We start from the raw sequence: 10,245 nt of genomic DNA on the forward strand, positions 1-10,245 counted from the left end.
TTTGTTAATACTTTGTGTAAGATTTTTGCAGCTGTGTTCAGGAGAGACACTAGCCTATTTTTTTTCTTGTAATGTTTGATTTTGTGTTAGAGTAATGCCGGCCTCATAGAATGAGCTAGGAAGAGGTTGCAGAGAATTGCTATAATTTATTTTCTAAATATTGGGTAGAATTTACAAGTGAACCCATCTGGGGCTGGCACTTTCTGTTTGGAAGGCTATTATGTATTTATTCAATTTCTTTAATAGATATAGTCTTAGCCTTCCTATTTCTCCTTTTGTGAGTTTTGGTAGATTGTGTTGTTCAAGGTTCATTTCCTCTTAGATTATCATATTTGTGGGCATTTCTTTACTATCACTTTAATTTCCAAAGAGCTGCAATAATGTCCATTCTTTAATTTATTGGTTTTTTTTTTTCTTGTCTTTTTAGGACCACACCATGGCATATGGAAGTTCCCAGGCTAGGGGTCCAATCAGAGTTGTCACCGTTGGCCTAGGGCACAGCCACAGAGACACCAGATCAGAGCCGCGTCTGGTCTCAGCAACAACGGATCCTTAACCCACTGACAGAAGGGGGAAGCCAGGGATAGAACCTGCATCCTCATGGATACTAGTAGGGTTCCTTAGCACTGATCCAGGATGGGAATTCTGATTCTTTTAATTCTGATAATATTAACTTGTGTTGTCTCTTAGAGGTTTACCAATGTCTCCAATCTTTTCAAAGAATCAGCCTTTTGTTTTCATTGATTTTCTGTATTAATTTTCTATTTTCAATTTCATTTATTTCTGTTCTAATTCTTACTTTTAATCCTCATTTTCCTTATCTTTAAAATAAAACAGGAGTTCACTTGTGTCGCAGTGGGTTAATGATCCAGTGTTGTCACTGCAGTGGCTCAGGTCAATGCGTGGCACGGGTTCGATCCCTGATCCAGAAACTTCCACATGCCACAGGCACAGCCCAAAATTAAATAAATTAAATAATGCATGAAAAGGACTTAGCAGTGCCTGGCACGTAATAAACAATTAAAATGTTTGCAATTATTTCTATTACCAGGCTTTGTTAAGAAGAATAGTACTCTGAGGTATTTCAAAGATTGTTTTTCCCTGAGAGAAGCAAGAATGGATTTACCTAGGATATTTACTATGAGAATTTGGTCAATCTCCTGGAGGTGAATCTCACAGTATTGTGTAGATACCCTTACAACTGCATTCCCCTGGAGATTTTAACTCTTGTCTGCCAGCACCAAGCCTCCAGCAATTAGTCAATTACAATTAAGATGTTCGCACTCTGGGTCCCACAGAGGATTCAAATCTCAAGCTCTGCTCTGGTAAAGTCCCGGCTCCTGTATCTGCCTGCCTATCTTTCCAATATTGCGGCCAGTAGTCTGACCTGTGTCCTCCCCTCTCTTATGGATCCAAATAATAAGGTGTTGATTTTTCAGTCTGTTCAGCTCATCTGTTGTTAGAATAGAGTGGCGATATATAAGAGAGGAAACCAGAGGTCATTTCAAGCATTTTTTTTTTTTTCTGTCTTTTTAGGGCCGCACCTGCAGCATATGGAGGTTCCCAGGCTAGGGGTCTAATTGGAGCTGCTGCTGCCAGCCTATGCCAGAGCCACAGCAACACCAGATCTGAGCCACTTCTGCGACCTACACCACAGCTCATGGCAACACCGGATCCTTAACCCACTGAGCGAGGCTAGGGATCCAACCTGCAACCTCATGGTTCCTAGTCGGATTTGTTTCCACTATGCCATAATAGGAACTCCAATTTCAAGCATTTTTAATTCATTTTTGAGGTGATTTTTAACAAACAAAAATAAATTAAAAACCCCAAAAACTTCTTTCAAGGTATCTCTTCCAAATTATATCTTACAAGCAATATAATTTAGTCAAATTTATAACATTCCTTATAGATTTAAACCACTATTTTACCATTGTTACCTTTGTTCTTAGTCGTTAGAATCCCTTTATCTGACTCAATTATATTAATACATACCGCCTTTGTCCCCTTTCAGTGAAGAATTGGTATTTTGGAGGAATGGTGAGATGAAATGGTCAGAATTCGACTTAAACCTGCTGCCTTTAGTTTTCCAAAACCTGTAATTAATTTGATAATAGTGACTTAAGTACAAAGAAGATTAAGATATAATGCCATTATCAAATGCTATAAAGGCAAAATATAAGCAATAGCTATAGAGGCAAAATATAAGCAATAGCAAACATTATCATTTGATGTTGCACTAATAGATTATCTGCATATTTTCCTCAAGATTCTGCTATTTTTTTTTCTTGCATCAGAAGATGCCACTAATTCCTTAATTTCTCCATTCACACCTCATTCTGCATTCTTCCTTTTCACTGTGACTGTCACCAAGAGTATCACAACTGTATGCAACTAACATCGTTAGACCAGAGGTCAGGGCAACAGCATGGTCTTCAGTGTGAAACTGTCAACTCTACATACATGGAAAAAAGGTTAAAGAGTACTTAAAGTCTTCAAAGCAGATTTAAAAAATAAGAAAAAGACAACCGCAGTAATACAAACCAATTCTATCTACTACAAAATGCTGCACATGTATAAATAATTACTAAATTCATAATAATGATGACATAGATAATAACAATGAGAAGAAGGAGTGGGAAATGGCTTCTCAATAAACTAGTTACAAAATGATAAAAAGAAGAAAATCAATCCAATGATAATTAAATTAAAAGAAAATTGGTTAAGAGGTAAAATAACCATTCAGAAATTATCTGAGAGCCTAGATAGTATAAGCAGAGAAAGCTGCTAAAGTGGATAATTATACTGGCATTGAAATCTGACCTCAGCTCATAATTACTGGCCCAGATTAAGTGAGTCCATAATTATTTATAATGCCTTGCTTTTATATAGCACATTACAGTTTACAAAACATTTTAATTTTAAAAAATATACTCTAATTTTAGATGTTATAAAAAAGAGAGAGATGTCAGTTATATTTTGGCTTAAGAGCCACAGCTAGTAACAGCCCAGCACTCAGCCGAAATGTTACAGTACACCTCATAATCACGTGCCTAATTCTTTCCATCATTCCCCCTCATCATGGCCAAGACTTTACTAAACTCACCTACTATAAGGGGAGCTGCTTACAAAGAATCTAGGTACTCATAAAGGGATCTGGACCCTGTTTATTATCTGTCAGGTGATTCTGGTAATGTGCAACTATTGCTTGCAGCTGAGAATTTTGATATTCTTATTTCTGAGCAGGAATATTTAAATTTGAGTATCTTGAATAATTTTTACACTAGTAAGTTTTTTTACATCCAATAGTTTTTCCTATTTTCGACAGATTCCAGGTAGATACAAATTTAAATTGGAGTTCAGAGACTAACATATTTATACATGCATAATTGTTTATCTAGTATAAAGTGTGCATATAAATTCAGCTAAACACTGAGGAAAGTATTAAATCATTAGACTCTTAAGGAGCTTTTTAACTATTCCTCAAACATTGAGTTAATAAAACAGTAAATGTCATCACAGCAATTTCCTATTTATGAAGGGCAAAAATGAGTAGAAAAAAATTGTATACACCTGTCCTTAATTTTCCAAACAAGCTCACACAGACATGCATGCACACACATACACACACACTCACAAATATTGAAATTAGTGAAACTCTCCCATTAGTTATTGTTAAAAATATTTTAAGCATTACAAATCTTAATGTTTTCTTTTAAAAATCTTGTTATCTAACCAGTTTTAACAGAGCACTTTTTTTGTTTTTTGCACATAATTTCTAGTTTCATGAGTCAGCCAGGGCCACCAAACTATAATTTACTGACAGATGGTTTTCTAAAGACACAAAAGAGATTCAAATTAAGCACAGTAAAAAAATAAAATAAAATAAATAAGCACAGTAAAGAGAGGGCTCTAAAGTTAGAGAAGGCATAATACACTGACTGCCAACACCAACACTGCTCATGTGTACTGTAATTAGAGCTGAGGTAAGGTAAGGAAAAAAAAATTCACAGGGACAGTATTGTACAGCAGTTACCCCTTATCTGGTGTTTCACTACCCTTGGTTTAGTTACCTGCAGTCAACGGTGTCTGAAAATATTAAATGAAAAACTCTGGAAACAAGCAGGGATTATGTTTTAAACCGCTCGCTGATTTTAGTGGCAAATCTCGCGCAATCTCGCGGGACTTCATCCTGCTCCGCGACCCGTCCAGCTGTTCACCTATCCTGCCCTTTGTTTAGCTGCTCCTAGGTAATCCAGGTTTTCAGATGACGATTGTGGTAACCCTGGCCCAAGGCACAAGAATAGTGATGCGGGCGATTTGGATATGGCAAAGAGAGGCGGTGAAGTTCCTTCCTCCTCTAAGTAGCCAGGTCTAATTCTTGACTTAGGAAGGAAAGGAAAACAAATCTTATATTGAACTTGCTGAAATCTAAGGTAAGAACAACTCTTCTCTCCATGAAATTGTGAGAAAGGAAAAAGAAATATGTGCTAGTTTTGCGCTCTGAGCTTGTCAAACTGCAAAAGTTATTGGCCTCAGAGCATAAGTACCTGAGATAGAAAGGCATTACAGGGAGTTTCCGTTGTAGCCCAGCAGAAACAGAACCCTACAAGTATCCATGAGGATGCAGTTTCCATCCTTGGCCCTGCTCACAGTGGGTTAAGGATCTGGTGTTGCCCTGGCGTAGGTCGCAAACGCTGCTGGATCTGCTGTTGCTGTGGCGGAGGCTGGCAGCTGTAGCTCCCATTAGACCCTTAGCCTGGGAACGTCCATGAGACACAGGTGTGGCCCTTAAAAAAGGACAACAAAAAACGGTATCAGGTTTGTACAAGATATTTTGAAAAAAAAAAAAAAAAGAGAGAGACCACATTCACACCATTTTTATTATAATATATTGTTATAACTCTATCTTATTATAACTTGTTAATCTCTTACTGTGCCTAATTTATAAATTAACTTTGTAATAGGTATGCATATAGAAAAAGACAGTATATATGAGGTTTGGAATTATCGAGGGTTTCAGGAATCCATTGGGGTCTTGGAAGCATCCCTTTAAGATGAGGGGGGACTACTTTAGTCACGTTATTAATTTTAAGAGATGAAAGCATAATTTATAAATTAAAAAAACTTTAGAAAAGAAATAACTTTAGGTTTGTCATTTAATATGTGGTACTTTTATCAACTGTCTAATGTGTATTGCATTACTAGAATCAGGAAAGAAACGAAACAATCACATGTAATTTATCTGTATATAAAAGAGAAATTAAATTGGTTTTATTTGATAGCTTTGGTACTTCTACAATTTCATGTAAAGTGTTCACGGATGTCACAAGATTGGAGGCTGCTAAAATAGGAGATAAAATAGCACTATTATACTTTGGAAGGAGTTATTCCATAGCATATTAAAAATACTGGTTTCTCAGAGTCCTAAAAACATTTCCAAGCTTCCCAAAGACATTTTTTGCAATCATGCTGTGACTCATATTTGTATTTAAAGGGCTAACTTCAAGTGATATGTTATGGCAGTAACTCTTAGATCTAGGAACATAAGAGATAAGGAGGCAAACTTATCATGATACATAAGATCTGAAGCCAAGAAACATGGGAATGTAGTAATAACATCCTTATCTGCTGACTCTTGGGCCTTCCAACTCTGAAAGACCCACTTCTAAGTAAAACGCATCTCTGGTTATTTGTTTATGGCTATATAAAAGCTTTTACCTAAATGGCTTCAACAGTAAATAAATATCTAGAAATTAATGAGAATGATGATATGATGGCATACCCTGAATGTCTAAGAGAAATAACTGACATTTTTGGAAGAAAAAAGAAAATTCAGAAAAAGTAAATATCTCTTTATAGAAAAAAATAATATTATTTTATAAATTAACAAACAAAATATAATGATAAATTATACTAATGAGAGCCAGAAAAGCACAAAATACATAAAAATAATTTTTAAATTAGTATGAAGTTCTTTCATAAGATATATAAAATTTGACTGTAGAAGTAAGAGAAATCTAGACGAAATAAGATTTATTTTGTGTATGTTGAATTGTGAATGATTTTCCATTTACTGTGATGTCCTAATGTAACCATACCTCTATTTACTTTTGGCCTCTTTGTCAACCTATTTAAGTGTAGAATAAAATGTTTTCTCATATTTATGACAAATCTGAACAAAGAGCTCTTTAATAGATGTAATGATAATATGGTATATCAACTGTGCCAAAGATTCTTTAATGAAAGTATATAATGTATCTACTTCTGAACTCTAGTTTTTCTTTAAAATGAGTGGAAGAGAATGAAAATGCAAATTTCAGGAAACCACATTAAATCAAGGAAATGAAATAATTTACACCAGAGGGGAAAAATATTTCTGGAAGGATTCATTACTGTCTAGATGTCCATTCACAAATAAATGAATATTATGAGGGCAACAGGTACCCCCCCACACACACACACTTAAACTGATATGTCCATGCCATACTATTTATTTACTTGCTAAAGTCCCTGTGGTGTGTTTGTGGATATGGAATGTCTCAACTTGTACTTCCAGGAAAGGATCTTCCCTTCTGGAGGTTAAAGTCTTAGAAGCTTATCTAAGGGTAAAGAGAACAAATTCCCAGGCCAGAACAAGACCCAGGATTTCAAGATAGTTTAGCTCTTAGAGAAATTACACTAATTCAACAATTTCTTATGGGATCTCACTCTTTTCTTTTTTGGTCTTTTTGTCTTTTTAGGGCTGTACTTGGGGCATATGGAGTTCCCAAGCCAGGAGTTGAATCGAATCAGAGCTGTAGCTGCTGACCTATGCCACAACCACGGCAACTCTGGATCCGACCCGCATCTGCAACCTACACCACAGCCCATGGCAATGCTGGATCTGTAACCTACTGAGCAAGGTCAGGGATCAAACCCGCATCCTCATGGATACTAGTCAGGTTTGTTAACCACTGAGCCACAAGGGGGAACTCCTGGGATCTCACTCTTGACAAAGAATGCTTCTACCAAAATTCCTATTCCCGTGGATCTGGTCATTAGGAAGAAAGTGGGTACATTTGCATATAGAGACAAGCTCCAAGGGAGTCAACAGTTAAAGCCATGGTACCTTCCCTTTTAGAATTCAATATAATAAACACTCCACAAATTGATTGGAGAAGTTTTGATTGAGACCTATTGGAAAGAAATCAGAAAGGGCCACTTACCATAAGAAGATGGACCCTGTTCTGGTGATCTAGACTTTACAATAGAGTCTTGGGGTTGTTTAGGAAGATGGCTAACTCCAGGAATATGTCATACTGAATCTGAAAGTTGCTATGGATATCTGGTTTGGTCTTGTGCTCTGGGGAAAATGTATGAGCATTTGTCTGTGAATTAACAGAGCTGAAACCTTGGAAAATTACTCAAAGAACAAGGTTTATAATATTTTAAAACCAATTTGGCACCAATGATCCTATTTATCTTAAGTGTGCTTTGCAGGATGTTATTGGTTTGTTATTCCATTGCTTCTTCATGAGTCTACATGGAAAAATAGTTATTCATAATAATTTTATTTCTCCTTGACAAAGAAATAGACTTTATCTTGTGGGGCCTTGTTGATTTCCTGAATGATCAGTCTTCCCTTTTTACACTTTAGTGCTTGGAAAATTTTTGCTGTATTTGTAGTCACAAGGCAAATGTTTAGAAGATTGTAGTACGTATTCTTACTTTTTCCATTTTCTACCTTTAATATATGCTAGTTGGTGGGCTTTGATATATCTTTAAAATCACTATAAATCCTTCTTTATTTCTAGTTAACCATTAGAGACCAGACACTGGCATTGATTGTCAATCCCTCCTAACATTTAGTAAAAATGATGGTAGAAGCCTATAAAGACAGCCTCTTGTCCTTGTGGGTTTATTCTCTGCTATTTAATGTGATTTTTACAGGACAGAGAAATAAATCCATACATTTTGTTTGTTTATACAGAAGTCAGTACACATTTTTAAAAATAATAGACTAGGAGTGGTTTCTCAGGGCTTCCTGAGATGCTGTTTCCCAGGCTTAAGTCCTAAATTCACCCCAAATAAAACTTAACTCTCACCTTTCACATTGTATTTTTTTAGTCGCAATTATGGCCACTGCAGAAGGGACCAGAGCAGACTTCTCTCCTTTACCTGAACTCTATAAGGAAGGTACCCCCCAGCAGAGGTCCCCTGTGCCCGTCCGTCTCCTCAGGGAGTCCAGAAGAATTTGGGTGAGTCTCTCCTGGATCTTGGAGCTCCCATGTTGGTTGATTATCCTGAGTTTTATTTAGCAGTGTGTTACAGGTATCTGCCCCCCTCAGGTGAAAGAGACTGAGATGGGGGCCTGGTTGAAAGATAACAGGGGAATACTCCCTCAGCGGAGATGCTGGGGAGAAGTTGGCCAGGGGATATTACCTCAGTGGGGAATACTGAGGGAGGGAATACCTCCTCAGCAGAGTACCTGGGAGGAAGCTGGCTGGGAAATACCTCCTCATCAGGGAGACTTGGGGGAAGCTGGTCAAAAGATACCAGGGATACCTCCTTATCAGAGATGCTGGGAAGAAACTTGGTTGAGAGATACCAGGGTCTACATACACACTGACGGTGGAGACATTGGGGTGGGGCTCAGTTGAAAGATCTTGTGGTTGGCTCAGTCAATAGAGGCTGAGGGGTCTGGGCTGAGTGGTTAGGTAAGAGGCTGATCTAGTGCTTTTTCTCAGTTTGGCTGCCTTAATAGAATTTGTCGAGATAAAAGTGAAAATATTAGATGAGAGCCTTTGCTCTGAAGAAAGGGGACAAGACTCCCCCAGGCTGGTTACGGTTTTCTCAGGTGACTGAGAAATTTAACAGGGGTGGTAGAGGCTGAGTCCTCATGCTGTGCAGTGGTCCCATAGGGAAACCCACTCATTAATTAAAATCTTCCAACCAGGGACGCAAATAAGAACTGGCCATTCGATGATCTGAGCACCCGTGGTGTCCTAGATGACACTAGGAGACCCGAGACACCTAAGAGAGAGAGCTAAGGCAACTCTGGGCTAAAACCTAGAGAAATTAAGCTCTCTAGTAGAGCTGGCCCACCACACAATGCCATTAGTAAACTATATCTCTGACAAATTCAATTTTACAATGGGAAATAGAGTCTCGGACAGAAAAATGAGAACCAGAAAGCCAACTTCCAACTAATGCCCCAGCCAGATTTATTTACGTGCAAAACTTATACTTGCAAGTATCTACTTAATTGAGTATTAATGAAAAAATTGCTCTAAAATAATCAAAATGGGTTCTTTTATTGCATATGCAGTTATTAGAGAAATCTAGCTTGGAAAAAAATTTTTTTTCAGAATTCGTGACCCTGGTGGGATTTCCCTTTGCCCTGACTAACATCTTCATCACTTGGGGTATTTGAGGACCAGCTTGCCTGCTGATGGACCAGACCCAGTGGCCACAACCAGGACCCTTTGGTCCCTGGACTCCTCTTCATGTGGACAACTGGCCAGAGTGCCCTGACTGGGTAAGGGACAAGGGAGCTTGTTAACCTATTCCCTTTTCCTTCTTCTCTCAAGCTGGGCCTCTTTTCCTCCCTTTGAAACCTTTGAAGACACAAAATATTGCTGTTTATCTGTTTATTAGTACTCATATCTGAAAGTTCTGTGTTTCTAGATTTTCTGAGAGACCACAATCTTGAATTCAAGAAAGTGTCTGATTAGGATGGCCATGCCTGTGATTTGTCTTTTATGTTCTGTGATTTCATTTGTGATGGCCATTCTGCCTTGTGAAGGCAGGTTTGGTTCCACTGTAGAGCCCTCTTGGGCAAATTCTGTCTGGGAAGAGGCTAAGACTAAGAAAAAGATGGTATTTTACTTTAACCCTTTATGGCCACAATATTCTTTAGACTCCAGAGAAAATTGGTTTGGGTGAGACTTGAAATTTCCAAAACTGGTTCTTTTTGAATATACAATTAAAAAAAAAAAAAAAAGCTTAAGAAAACATCTTTTCAGAATTCTGACCTTGAAAGCCCTTGAGGGAATAAGTACTGCTAGGAGAAGTGCTTCCTGTCCCTGAACTTTGAGACCAGGACTCTCAGGAATGCTTATCTTATCTACACCATTTCTAATTACAAAACTGAAGGAAAAAAAAATGGGAGAGAAAGTCATTTTAAAAACTTATTCCAACTGTTGTTTTATTTGTTATTTTTTTGGCCTATTCTAGGGCCACTCGCAAGGCATATGGAGGTTC

At 37.6% G+C, this 10,245-nt stretch overlaps 1 long non-coding RNA gene across 1 annotated transcript; it reads left to right on the forward strand.

Annotated features, from left to right (window-relative positions):
* On the forward strand, positions 4,265-9,906 carry LOC106506028. The gene is made up of 3 exons (XR_001300992.2): positions 4,265-4,436; positions 8,110-8,240; positions 9,351-9,906. It is a non-coding gene; the product is annotated as an uncharacterized LOC106506028 (long non-coding RNA).

The sequence above is a fragment of the Sus scrofa genome, chromosome 14 (genome assembly GCF_000003025.6).
Source record: "Sus scrofa isolate TJ Tabasco breed Duroc chromosome 14, Sscrofa11.1, whole genome shotgun sequence".
Lineage (NCBI taxonomy): Eukaryota > Metazoa > Chordata > Mammalia > Artiodactyla > Suidae > Sus > Sus scrofa.